The 14,683-nt window shown below is 42.3% G+C and overlaps 1 protein-coding gene and 1 long non-coding RNA gene across 2 annotated transcripts in view; both read left to right on the top strand.

The window, feature by feature from the left end:
* Window positions 1–14,683, top strand: part of KCNIP1 (potassium voltage-gated channel interacting protein 1) — an 835,315-nt gene that overhangs the window by 212,092 nt on the left and 608,540 nt on the right. The gene's annotated exons all lie outside the window — the stretch shown is intronic.
* Window positions 12,063–14,683, top strand: part of LOC109290142 — a 14,346-nt gene continuing 11,725 nt past the window's right edge. The window contains exons 1-2 of the long non-coding RNA XR_002095543.1: window positions 12,063–12,073; window positions 13,874–13,876. This is a non-coding gene — a long non-coding RNA (uncharacterized LOC109290142). The remainder of the gene's footprint in view (window positions 12,074–13,873; window positions 13,877–14,683) is intronic.

A 14,683-nucleotide genomic window follows, 5' to 3' on the forward strand; every position in this document is an offset into this window, starting at 1 on the left:
GGATGATTGGAAAAGGGCAAACATAGTGCCCATATTTAAGAAAGAGAAGAAGGAGGATCCAGGGAACTACAGACCCATCAGCCTCACCTGAGTCCCTGGCAAAATCATGGAGCAGACCCTCAAGGAATCCATTTCTTAGCACTTGGAGAAGGAGGTGATTAGGAAGAGTCAGCACAGATTCATCAGGGGCAAGTCATGTCTGACCAGCCCGATTGTCTTCTAAAACAAGGTAACCAGGTCTATGGATGTGGGGAGACCAGTGGATGTGCATACCTTGCTTTTAGCAAGGCTTTTGATAGTCTCCCACAGCATTGTCTCAGGCAAGCTAAAGAAGTATGGGCTAGATGAATGGACTGTAAAGTCGATAGAAAACTGGCTGGAGCATAGGGCTCAGAGAATAGTAATCAATGGCTTGATGTCTAGTTGACAGCCAGTATCAAGTGGAGTGCCTCAGGGGTTTGTCATGGGGCTGGTTTTGTTCAATGTCTTCATCAACGACCTGGAAGATGGGATGAAGTGCACCCTCAGCAAGTTTACATATGACACCAAGCTGGGGGGAGTAGATATACTGGAGGGTAGAGCTAGGATTCAAAGTGACTTAGACAAATTGGAGGATTGGGCCAAAAGAAATCTCTTGAGGTTCAACAAAGACGAGTGCAAAATCATAAACTTAGGCTGAAACAAACCCATGCACCAGTACAGGCTGGGGGCTGACTGGCTGGGCAGCAGCTCTGCAAAAAAGGACCTGGGGTTTACAGTGAATGAAAATAAAATGAATATGAGCCAGCAGTGAGCCCTTTTTGCCAAGAAGGTTAACAGCATACTGGGCTGCATTGGTAGGTGTGTTGGCAGGAAGTCAAGGGAAGTAATTATTCCTCTCTATTCAGCACTGCTGATGCCACATCTGGAGTACTGTGGTCAGTTTTGGGCCCCCCACTACAGAAAGGATGCGGACAAATTGGAGACAGTCCAGCAGAGGGCAACAAAAATTGTGACAGGGCTGGGGGACATGACTTATGAGGAATGACTGAGGGAACTGTGCTTATGTAGTTTAAAGAAAAGAAGACTGAGGGGGGGTTTAATAGCAGCCTTCAACTACCAGAAGTGGGGTTCAAAAGAAGGTAGAGCTGGACTGTTCTCAGTGGTGACAGATGATAGAACAAGGAGCAATGGTCTCAAGTTGCAGCAAGGGAAGTTTAGGTTAGACAGTAGGAAGAATTTTCTCACTAGGAGGTAGTAAAACACTGGAACAGGTTACTCAGTGAGGTGGTGAAAGCTCCATCCTTGGAGGTTTTCAAAGCTTTGACTGGGATGATCTAGTTGTGAATGGTCCTGCTTTGAGTAGGGTGTTGTACTAGAAGACCTCCTGAGGTCCCTTTCAACCCTAACTTTCTATGATTCTATGATCAGCTAGCTGCTCACATTATGATGGAGCACAGAAAAAGAGCTATTAATCTAATCTCCCTGTTGGAGAGCGCTGACTCTGTTTCCAAGAGCTGCCTGCATTTATTTTGGAGACCTTTCATCAAAATAAACTCAACCCCACTTTACAGTGCCTTAGAAAGAAGTGGTATATCTACAGGCATACTACCTATACTGAAATACAAAAGGCAGTTAGAGTGACTAGTACATATATGAGGGTTGTGAATCTCTAAGGAAAAATACTATAGCTGTTTCATGCACTGTGTGCTGTTTAATAATACGAGAAAACTCCATGCTTGTAAAGCTAAACAGGCTCTTTATTAAGAGAATGATTTATAGAGATGCTGCAAGTGCAGGCACCTTTGTAGCCATGTGCACAGACTGACATCCTCATGCTTCCTCCAGACTCTGCCCTCCCTCTGCCTATGCCTCTCCCTCCAAATTCCATGTGGGTTACTCCAATGGCTGCCAGAATGCCCACTGTTTTAGGAAGTGGTTTCATTGTAGCATCTGCCTATTCTATGCTTCTGTAAATTGTGCATAGAACAGTGCTTTTTCAACCAGTGTGCTATGGGAGCCTGGGGTACCTGGATATCTTTTCTAGGGTGCTATGGAGTGCCATGGAAGGTTAGCACTGTTAGGCGTGCAAACATGATTCATAGGATAAACCCAGGGGTCTCAACTAGGAATCTAGACTGTTAAAATAGTCTGACCTGTTGTGACCTTTCCACATTCTTTGCAACAGGAGAATTTATCTATTATTTTTCTGTAGTCAAAAACCCAGTGAAAACTAAGAGCTGATCCTTTTCTAAGGGTGTTTTGAGGCTCCAGAAGGTTGAGTACCACTGGCATAGAACATAATAATATGAAGTGTACAAGATTTCACTTGTAATAAAAAAAAATAAGAAGTCTACTTTAGAATGATCTAATTCATAGAATTTCTAAAAATAAAAAATACAATAGCTTTAAGTATTTTGATAATACAATCAATTGCATAAATTCATTAAAGAACAATAGTTTGGTTATAAGCAGGGATCCTGGTTTTCTCTCTTTAAAAATCACAAAATCTCTGATAAAAATCACCAATTCTCTCATTAAAAATTCCCAAATCTGTGATTTTCTAAGATTAAAATGAAACACCGCTATATATATACCATTTGAACACAATATTTTACTGATATATTTACAGTTTTAAAGCAGTTTTGAAGCCTACCAGTGCCTCAGTCACTGTAATAAAATAAATTCTAAATACCTATCAATTTTGGCATTTGACTTTAGGTTCTTTATAATGGAAAATCAGAGCTCCCCTTGGCCCCTTCATTCACAAGGACATGGGTCCAGCTGTGCCTGTCCTCCCCAACTTCTTTGTGGTGCTGAACAGCCCTGATATGCTGGTGCTCTGCCCATGCTATTGCCCCTCACTGCTGACCCACAGCCCTCCAGCCCTTCTGGTGTTCCTCACTCCGCAACCACAGTCCCCCCAGCCCTGCCGGTGCTCCTTTCTCCTAACCCACAGCCCCCTGGCCCTGCTGGTCTCCCTCATTTCATACCACAGCCCCCCACTCCCCCAGCCCTGCTGGAGGGTCCCCAAGATACCACAACTATGGGGCCAGGGACATAGGTCTGCAGTCCCCTGCCCCCCCATAGCAGCACCCAAGCCTTGGCTTCCACCTGTGGGAGGCAGCAGCTGCTGTGGTGGAATAGTGTGTGAAGCCTGGCTTCCCTTCCCCATGGGTGGCATGGCCAGAACAGAGCCCATCAGTGGGGTGGATGTGGGCTGCCCACTGTGGGCTTGGGCTCTCTGCTCTGGTGCCCTCCTCCCAGGGCCTCCACAGCCTAGAAGGAGGGACCTGGCATGGCAAGGTAGAGTGGGACTGGGCGGGGAAGCCTCTGGGAGCTCTGCACTGCCATGGCAAGGATCCCACTGCCCGCCCAGCAGCAGGGAGCACAGCTCCAGACTACCACCCCAGCTGCTGCTGGGTGGGCAGGAGGCACCTCGCCATGATAATATGGGGCTCACAAAGGCAGCACCAAGCTGTCTTGCCCTGCTGTGCCCTGCCATGCTGGGTTTCGCCCACTGGGCTGTGGTGACCCCAGGGGAGGGCAGCAGGGTAGGGAGCCCAAGCCTGGAGTATGCAGCCCATACCTGCCCACACCCTGTGCACAAATCTGGGGGGGCATATGCCCCCTATTCCTCCTTGGGAGTGCACACAGTGGTAGGGAGCCAGCCACCTCACTGCCCCCTGGGCAGCCTCCCATGGCCCCATCCCACTTCCCACCCAGGCCCTGCAGCCATGCATTCCAATCCCAAGCCCCATTCACCACCCCAGCTAAGCAGCAGCCCCTGCCCCTGCCCAACTCCCCTCACTTCCTCATTTTCTCCCACCCCCTGCTGCCAGACTTACCTGCAGGAACTGCTCTCCAGGCTGCCTGGTGGCCATGTGCATGTGTGAGCATGCCCATGCACATGGCACCCACTGCTGATTGCCCTCCTCCCGCTACCCCTAGCTCCTTGCAGGCTGGAACTTTGCCATCCTGCAAGGAGGAAACTGCATTTTTCTCCTTTAAAGGAGAAAATCCAGGTTTTTCCCCTTAAAATAAAAACATCCAATTTTACTGCCTTTTTCCATGGTGAACGGAAAACCTGGATCCCTGGTTATAAGCATTCGTGCTTATCACCTTTCTCTATCGCAGATAGTGGTTTCACCAGTTTCTACAGTAAACATTGTACATAGAAATTTTGTAACAATCTTTTAAGTGGTGCAACCTCATTGAGAAAATAAATCAAGGTCCTTAAAGTCTGTGCACCTGCAACAGTGATTTTTTCCCCTGTCTCTCTCTCTTTTTTCTGTCAAAGCTATTGATATGTCACACTGCACTCATCAAGGGAAAGTTTCAGAATACAGCTATGAGATTACAACTTCAAGTTTCTGTTCAGGAAAGATAAAAGATTTATATCACAACAGTTACCCTTCTCAGTTTATTCATAAATGTGTTTTATTTGGACATTAAGAACTGTTTTATTAATTCCTTTATGACGTCCATTAAGTGCAGTAACTACCTAGATGGGGCAGCTAGACACTGCAGTTGGGAGTGAAAATTAAAGACCAGGGTAGGTTTGGTGAATTCAATGAAAGCTGTATTCACAAAAAGACTGAGATACAATTGGAGAGAAAAAGGTGGCTGTCAAAGGACTGCAGCCCTTCAGCAATACTTTGGGTTTCATTCATCTTCTCATTTTACTTCATAAAGATGTACTGGGTTGCCTGGTTGATGTGGAGAAGACTGTATAAAAGTGATGTTGTAGTCATGATGGTCCAGAGGCAATGATTTTTAGGGTAAAATATTTTATTGGACCAAATGTATATCACCCAAAGAAATATTTGCCTCATGCAGAAGGGAGGATAGATTTGCACCTTACAGACTAACTAAATCAGAGAGGTATAGCATGAGATTTTGTGAGCCTGATCTCATGTTATCAGATACTGTTAATTACATGGAACCACCTTTTCAGGAAAATCACATCCTTTTCAGTCTTACAGTTTTCAAATAATATTCTTTGTTTTTATGCAACAGGCACTACTTATTTATGGCTATTATCTTAGCTTGGCTTATTTCATTGTGTTCTGAGTCTTCTATTTAGCCATTAGTAATTAAAGGGGCTAGGTTCACTAATAATGTCACATCTGTAATGTGGGCAGTGGATTACAGGTTATGACACTACGTTTATTGTTAAGGGATTCCTATTAATCATGGAGCTGCTTTGAGCCTAGCACTGAAGGTATGCCTTGAAGTGCTTCAGAAATAAGAGACATTGCTGAGCTATGGAGGGTTCACAGGCTGAGGGACTGAGCATCAGCAAAAGTGTGGCTTAGTAAAGCTCTAAATATCCTCAGTAACATTAGGATTGTTGTCTTGAAAGGTCAAAAATATATTTTTTTTCTCTGAAAATGTGTGTTGTAAAACAATAGCTGAATATCTATCATTATTTGGATGAAGTTATGTGCTTTATCTAATGGATGACAAGCCACAAAGTCTTAAGGGAAAAAAAACCTTTCCTGTAGCCCAACTTAACCCAAAATGGCATATCACTACTGACATGAAATCCCTAATGACTCAATGCCTAAAAGAACCCTGTGATCATGGTGAATCCATAGCTGACATTCTGCAGTAAACAAATTAATTCTGCAGTAACATTCTGCACTAACAGACATGCTCTGAGCATGTCTACATGAGACGTTTACTGTAGAATAGACTAATTAGCTCCACAGTACATTTATCACATCTATATGTGCAGCTCTATTAGGCTGCAGAAAACTAATTAACTCTGAAATAACGTAGCACTTGTAAATCCAAGTACTATCCTTCTGCAGAGTTTTTTACTCTGCAGCAGCACATGTGTAGATGCTGATGTGGCTGGCTGGGAAACAAGGGTGCTTCAGTGTGGGGGATTCCTGCTGCCTGGCCCCACAATGGAGCACCCTCACGCCCCAGCCAGCCCCTCCACAGCACATCCCCAGCCACCCCAGCCAACCCCTCCATGGCTGACAAGGCCCCCTGCCAGCCAAGGCTGCTGTGACCTGGCTCAACCTGCTGCAGGCCCAGGTACATGTGTAAAAGTGGTGCCTGGGAGCAATAAACCACAGCACAATAAATGATGGAATTTATTGTTTTGCCTTAAAAGCACATGTAGAAGTACCCACTGATACATATAATATTGCCATTATGCTTCTCTGCCCTTTTAGGAACTGTGCTAAAAACAATAGCCTAGTACAAATCAAATCCTGCTGAATTAGAGCCTGTTATGTCTCGAGTATTATGTATATCTTCCACAAAAAAAAGGACAAGATATTATTTCATAATCTTTTGTGATGGTTCATCTGTTAAATTACCTGAGAACAGATAATTTAATGCTAACATTCACTTTATGCAGCAGCGCTGTAATATGATATACCTGCATCATTCTTCTATGTATGAGGAACTGGTCTGTTGTTTGCTTTGAAACTCATAAGCTTTGCAAACCAGAAGACTTAAAATTGTTCCTGTCAGGAGTCATCACGTACTGTGTCTTAGTGGTAATGTACACCCCAGAGGTTTGAACTGTATAGAAGTTGTTTAAAATACACAGGGCAAAATTGGTACGTAGTATAGATGTATTATCTGGATCTCAGAATTAAATAGTTAGGTGATATAAGTGGAAATAGCATCATTGACTTGAAGGCCCTAACAATTATTAGGGGGTCATAGTATAAAAAAGTAATGAAAAAGTTATGCTTATGAAATAACTATTGAGAAAGGGGCAAAGAAATGGGAGAGTGAGTGTGAATAATTCAGGAGAAAATTTGCAGGACAGTTATTCTGCAAAAAAATGTAGTTGCGGATTAGTTAAAATTTTTCACCAGTTTGGTGACAAATCATCCTAAAAATGTTGAAGTGGTTATTTTTTGTATTTAATTAACATTTAATTTAGCCCCCCTCTATCCATTACAGGTACTCTGCAATTAACTGGTCAATTGAACAATTACCTGGAGACCACCTGCATGTGCAAAGTAGCTATCACAAAATAAAAAGCTCCAACCAGCTATATAGTTAGACCTTCAAAATTTGTACTAACTTTTTAGCTGGTTATTATCAAGCTTTAATGTGTATGTGTACCAGGGTCTCCCCTGGGACTGGGACCCTTGTCAGCTGAATGGTCTCCCAGCCACAGGGGTTCACCATGCCCAGTGGAAAACCCCCAAGGCATAGGGATTGTGGCAGCCATGATCCCCAGGGTCTGGGGCTTTCATGCACCCCCAATCCCTGGAGATCACCACTGGCAGATTGCCCCTGTGGTGATTTTATGGCCCTGAGGGTTTCTCTGCAACCCCAAGGTAGGGGGATCACTCTAGCAGTATACTCTTGGGGTAGGGAGATTAGCGCAGCAGTGATCCTCAAGCCATGGGGGTATGTGGGGCTTCCAGCCATGGAAGCTGGCTTCTTGCCAGTTCAGAGGGAGCCTGAGATTGGGTTTCACTTCCACTGGCAATAAGGTGTGATGGGATCTAATGCATGATCCCACAATTATGCCTCCTGCCATGCACATGTGGCATGGCAAGAGGCACAATTTTATGAATTGTGCATTAGATCCCATTAAACCTTTACCTGCCCGTGTAGAGGTGACCTTGGAGGCACTTGTAGTCAATGTCCCAAAGCACTAGGCAAAAGCAGCACCATCACCATAACATACCATAGATGTATGTATGTCATGGTGATGGTGCTGCTTTTGCCCAGTGACCTAGTGATTAGGACAATTCCAAGGATGTAGGAACCTGGGTTAAAATCCTTTTTCTGTCTTAAGAGATTTGAATCTATATCACCTGCCTCCTGAGGGTATACTCTAATCATCATGTTGTTGGGTATTCTAGAATTGGCTTGCTCTCAATCTGTCTTGTTGACACCATTCCCATTTGCATGGACCCTTATATATGGAGCGAGCCAGAGAGAGCATGATCTTGCAGCTCAGTGATTAGGGCATTCTCCTGAGAGGTAGAAGACTTTAGTTCATGTTCTGCTATGAATCAGACAGAGAATAGGTTTCAAGAGTGGTGTCTCACTTCTGAGGAGAGTGGAAAAATCACCAAGCTAAAGAGACACTCTCACATTTGCTTTCCATTGAACTCAGTGAACATATCATTATTCCATGGAAAATGAAATTGATGGTTTAGGGCATTTTCTAGTATTTAGCTCAAATTTCCTTGGTCAGAAAGAGGATTTTATCTGGGTCTGCCACATGCTACATCTTCCACATCTACATGTGCCCCTATGGCACCTTTGTTACTCAGCTGTCATTTAGTACTTCCTTTTTAAAGCACTAAATAATATCCCAGTTTCATAGTTTCATAGAAGTTAGGGGCTGGAAGGGACCTCATGAAATCATGAAGTCCAGTTGCCCTGCTCTCAGGCCAGAAAGACTGCTGGGGTCAGATGACTCCAACAAGGTATGTCTCCAGTCGTCTTTTGAAGATCAACAGGGTAGATGACTATACCACCTCTGAGGGGAGTCTGTTCCAGACTCTGGACACTCAAACCATAGAGAAGTTTTTCCTTATATCCAATCTGAAGCCATCTCCTAGCAATTTATGTCCATTATTCCTTGTCTTCCCATGGGGTGTCTTGGTGAACAAATGCTCTCCCACCCCCCTGATATTTGCCCTTTATATACTTATAGGCTGCCCCATGTCCCTCCTAAGTCTTCTCTTATCCAGGCAGAACAATCCAACATCCTTCAGCCTCTCCTCATATTTCTTGTTTTCTAGACCTCTAATCATTCATGTGGCCCTCCTTTGGACTCATTCAAGCTTCTCCACATCCTTCTTGAAGTGCAGTACTCCAGTTGTGGCCTCACCAATGCTGAGTAGAGTGGGAGGATGACATTCTTAGCCTTGCTTGAGATGCATCGGGTGATGCATGCCAGTATATTATGTATTCAGCCGGCTATAGCATCGCATTGGTAGCTCATGTTCATTCTGTGGTTGATCATGACCCCTAGGTCTCTGTCAGTTGTGGTGCTAGCTAGTATATCACTGCTGAGCCTGTAAGTAGGTTGTGGATTATTTCTCCCCACATGTGCACTTTATATTTTTCAGTGTTAAATATCTTCAGGTTTTGATCCACCCAGCTTACAAGCCTGTAACAGTCCGTACTGCACTGTGCATGCAGCACACGTTTATTTTTAGCTTCTACATTGCCACAGTGATTTGTGGCCCTCAGGAAGCACATAGCTATGGCAGTGTAGCTGTTGTGTCACAGCTTTTGCCCATGGACACTATGTCATGGTAGTATGTTGCTATGGTGATGTAGTGTCATGTGTAGATGCACCTGCTGAGTGACTGCCATAACCATCGTATAATAGGAGGTGGGCTCCATAAGAATCATACTGTTAGGCTGTTCTTACATATTACCTTTAAACCATTTAAATCTGTGGAATGTTAGGTGGTATTAAAGTTAGAGCAGTTTCAGAGCAGTTAACGCATAATGCCATCTCTATCTTGCACAAAAGTGAATTGGCAAACAGGGGAGTGGCCAGGAGCCAGGAGTTTATTCTTCCTCTGGAGTCCCAGGAATTAAGAACAGTGGGAGCGTGGAGCCCAGACAAGCATGCCTCTGCAGGAGTCATGCTCTTGACGTGCTAAGAGCTAGGCAGCCCTTTCCTATCTCAGCAGAGCTGGGGGATGGGGGGAAGATTGTCAGGGGTAGAGGGACTGGGATACTGGATGACTCCAGATTGGTCAGTTTGTCTTCAAGGAGCAGACTAACAAAACCCTAGCTTGAGCTAGGTAGAACAGTTCAAAGGCAATCTTCACTCAAAGTGGTACAATTTTCAGAACCTAAGGGGATACTTAGCACAGTTTAACACCTTTTAAGGTAAGGCCACTCTCATTTTACATGCCTTTAGGATGGTTTAAAGGTCATCTGTAACATAACCCTTAGCCAAGCATTCAAGACTAAAATGTTCTGTTTTGGGTTAAATAAAATGCTTCTATAGATACTTGAAGCCACATTCTCCACTGAAGAAAAGCAGAACAGATTTATTTAAGTCAATATTTGTACTGATTTTACTTCTCTGTAAAATTGGGCCCAGTTTTTTTTAACCCAACCCCCCATGTTCCCTTCGTCTGTCCAGGGGCCTGAGCATTCTGTCAGTAGTAGATGAATAGTTTGCACTGACTTCAGTGAGTGGGAAGCTCCACTATCGCTTTTCCAAGCAGTTTGGATCCTTCTCTTCCATAATCATTTCTGTTTGAGTTGTGTTGCTTTGCAGTTTTCCAATACTCCTTCTACAATTCAGTTGTGCTGTTCCCAACTCCCACTACTACTGAAGAGTTGGTGATTTATGAAATTCAAACTTCAAGAACTGCATTTTTCCCTGAAAGTTTCTAACTGAACATGTTTCATTTTATTACAAAATTCCCCAACACCCATTCACTCCACCTCTGGCTTCACTTTTGTAGTTCTTATCCAGACCATAATTGAGCCCAATGGTATTTAGAGCCTGAGCAAGTAACGGTAGGCAAACTGAATGCAGTAAATTAGAACAAAATACATTTATGATCAAAATTACCCTTAGGCCTAATGTACGCTATTTTCACCATGTCTCATGATATAGGGTGATAAAAAGCACATTGCTTAAATTCTGAAATTGCGTTGGCAAAATCCGTTTTCTTTGTGCCATAAAAAGAGTGCTAAATCATTGTCATGACCTTCATGTTCATGTCTGGCCTATAAAGCCTCTAGTGCGAAAACTATATATAATAGAAAAAATAATTGTGAGAGCTATCTAAATACTGATTCTAAAAGTAAGTGGTGAAGGAAATTAACAAGTCATTTTAATACTCCTAAAGCTCTTTTCTTTCTATCTAAAACTTTCTTAGGAATTAATAGCCCATGTTGAAAAGAATTATAATTTACTAACCTCATCCATAGCTTTGACATAATGTGCTGTGTACTAAGAAAGTCTCCAGAAAAATTGTTCTCCTTTTCTCTCCTGTAGCATAAAAGCGAAGTCAACATAACATGATTATTTCATAGTAGAGAAGCAAGTTAATTTTGATAATTAAATGCAGAAACATCTTTTTTTTTTTGTGGCTTTCACTCAATTTTATTGGCAGCATTTAAATTTTAACTAGGGAACAAGTGGGAAATAAGAGGTACATGGGACATACAATTTAACAAAGACCTCACTGTATAGAAGGGATACAGTATAGCATATGGAATCAGGCACTCCAGAATGTCTTTCTGCTTCTTTTACAATCCAGATACTATTGAATATAAATTGCATGCAATGTGGAAGAAGCAAGAGGTTTGCAGAATTCTTATCAGGATGAGGGGTTGGCCATGTTATGCCTGATCTGGTACATTTGGGGGCAAGACTTTCAAGGCTAAATTTACCTCATGTACCTCATGTCCTGGGATGGTCCCCTGGACCTTGGTTGGGCCTCCCAGTCTCACTTGAAGATATCTAGGGATTTAAAATGTAAATATCTTCTTAAGATTCCTAAAACTTATATATAGAGATGGAGTTCTCACTTATGCAGAGACCTTGCACAAAGCTTATATTCCACTAAAGTTCCTCTTGAGCTCTCTTTTAAAGGCATAAATGATACAGAAAGAGATGTACAGTGGCCTTCTGGACAAGATGAACTGCTGTGTTTGTTTTCTTGTGTACAGTATGACCTGGAATGTAATATGCACCTTATATTTGAAAAGCAGAATGAAAAAAAAAATCTTTTCCTTGTAGTAACTGAGTAACATCAACTGAGGAGCTGAGCCTGGTTATTGTTCTTCTCCCTGTGGATTGCTGCATATTTTACTTTTGGTTTCTGCTGATAAGCTCGTACTGTATTTTTCTTGTATATTGCATGCTCCAGTTTTCAGCAACTGGTTTTTGGGGAAAAGTAAGGTTTGTATATAGTATATCCTTAGATACACACATCTGGATCTCATTGACTTCTCCCACTTATTCTTCTATTTCAGCTTCATGTATTATGATCTCATTTCCTTCAGGTGAGAATAGAGCCAGCAAAGGCTGCAGTGTGCCATAGTATATTAACTCTTGACCCGCTGCTGCTGAAAGTTTGTGACTGGAAGAAAAAGTTTCTAAGTAAAAGTGGTCAGAAGTTTTCCATCAGAATGATTTTCCAATGGAAAATGGCTATGCGAAGGGTGGCAAAACTTTTCTCCTGATCAGCTCTCTGAGATGTCCCTGCAGCTCTCTGAGATGTCCCTACAGGCCCTGCATTGTTCTGGTTCTTCTGAAAACTTGGCCTCTGCCTAGGTGAAATACAGTTTTACCCCTTTTGAAGTCTAAGCCTAACCCAGCCCAATCCCCTGTTGTGACTTTGACACTTCTTTGCTAGGGATTTCACTCTTTCCCACATAACAAAAGAAGGTAGGGTGGGGTGGCACCTTAGAGACTAATCCATTCAGAGAAGCATAAAACATTTCCTTTCCAAAATAAAAGATTCCTCTGTAATTTTTTTCTCTGTGAAATAGAATTTTCTCTCTAAGGTGCCACCCTCCCCTGCTTCTCCCTGACTTCAGACTAGCATTACTAACCTCCTCCCTCTCATAATAAAAGTAACTCAAATAATGCAAGTCAAGCCCTAGTAGCTTAAGTGTGAGTCCATTCTAGCTTCGTATCTCATACTCTGCCCCTCATGATTGCTATTACAGGGACTGTCTTATCAAGCATCAGCCATCTCTCAACTCTTCTGACTCCTGGCAAACCCTTACAGAGCAAAAGAGAACCCTCAAACCCCTTGGTTTACTCTTTTCTTCCAGCCTCCTCCTTAACCTGTTAGGGTAACCTACTTCTGATAACTCCACCATAGTCAAAACTGCCCCTTGCCCAGTTGTAGTGAGGAAGGGCTATTTGAGCCCTTGTCTTCTATTATTTCCTTTCCTATGATCAAGTCCCATTTATTTGGCCTCCCCAGAGGACCTATACAGCATTGGGTCAGCCACTTCCACATAATGGAGCTGGCCACTCTGTAAGTTACCTCTTCTGTGAACAGAAATTTTCCATGGGAAAATGGAAAGAATGGCTTCTTTCCTGCCTCCTTTCTCATTTCTACTGACAGCAGAAATGACACCGGCAAGAACCACTCAGGCCACCAAGAACAAACTAAAATATTCTACTGCAGTTTTCTTGAACTGGAATTTTTCTGGGAACCCATTCCTGGGTAGACATCTGATTGTTTGTTTGTTCATCTTGAGCCAGGATGACTAGTTAAAATAATATGGGATTTTTCATAGGAAGAAATGTCCGTTTTCTAATCCACTCGACAGCTAAGTTCTTTTATTGGCTGGCCCACTCTTACTGAGAGACTTCAGACAAGCCACTTAGTCTCTCTGTGCCTAAATTTCCCCATTTGCAAAATATGCAAAATGCACCTCACTTTAGGGGCTTGTGAAACTAATTATGGGTATAAATGGCTTGTTTGAAAATCTCAAATTAAAAGTACTATGTGAACGAGACCTGCACCATCACTGTAATACCCCACATAATGATGTCATCTAGTCTTTGCTGACAGCTTAATTTTCTATGTACCATAACTAGTCAATAAAATATTAGTTTATTTCATTTTATTTTTACTTCACATTTACATAGTAATGGGTGTTGAAGTTTCCATCACTTCTCTAAATGATAAGTTTTGTAATAGGAGTAATCAATACACAAATATTATAGATGTGAGCATTAAACAGAAGAGCCATTTGGAAGTCGCACAGTGGTCTTGGTCAGCCCCAAAGGAGAAAAGGCTGGAAACATGATTAATTCAGGGGTCTATCAAGTATTCCTGCACTCATTTCCTTTAATATAATCAAATTATGATACTGCTAAGGACCGTTCTTGTCTTTGATTAATAATGTTAAATGCTGTGTATTTTGAGATACTTAAAAGTGGCTTCAGATGGTATTAAAAATGCTTTGGTTCAACCACATTTTGTTGGAATAAATACTGGATAATCATGTACATTGCCTATCATATACTGAGGTCAAAGCAAATAATCGTAGTAGTCCTTCTTGGCTTTAAAATCTATGTGTTATACTAACAGCAGTTAAATCAGGATTATGTGGAAAAAGGAGATTATATGGCAGTAAATTTAAGCTACATTTGGAAACAATTTCATGGCAGTTCTCTATTTCGATTTTTGTTGGGGGAGGTTACTTTGTACAACTTCCATTCAATTAGTAGAATTACTGGCCACGAGTTAGTTAAGTTTACTGTATCTATATGACCATAAACAATAAAACCAATTGCAATTCTCAAACCTCATTGAGTAACCTGCCACCTGTATAAGAGTTCAGAAGGCTTTTCCAGCCTATACGGTATGGCATAGTTGGCCAGGTGTATTAGGAAACATCAGGTATGAACGAAGGGTACTGCCAAGACTGTAGTTGAGAGGGAGCATTTATCTGGTCTAGCAGAACAATTCAAATATGTCATTTCAATCTCATTGCTAATCATAGGGCAGGGTTTAGATATGCCATTTATTAAATATGCCAATGAGAAGTTCTGCTTGACCTAATGTACACTTTCTTCATGCGGTGCATGGATACATATATTCTGAGCAGCATGGATGTTTGACAGGCAAAAAGAAATTGGAAAGCCGCTCTGGCAGGCCTTTGAAGGATCAGGGAGGATAAGTTAAAAGAAGTCAGGCGCTACTATCTTTGCTGTAAACAAAGAGCTCCCAGTTCATAAACCCTGGTGTCTGAT

This window comes from Gavialis gangeticus, unplaced genomic scaffold, assembly GCF_001723915.1.
Source record: "Gavialis gangeticus isolate Ggan-Ray unplaced genomic scaffold, GavGan_comp1, whole genome shotgun sequence".
Classification (NCBI taxonomy): Eukaryota; Metazoa; Chordata; order Crocodylia; family Gavialidae; genus Gavialis; species Gavialis gangeticus.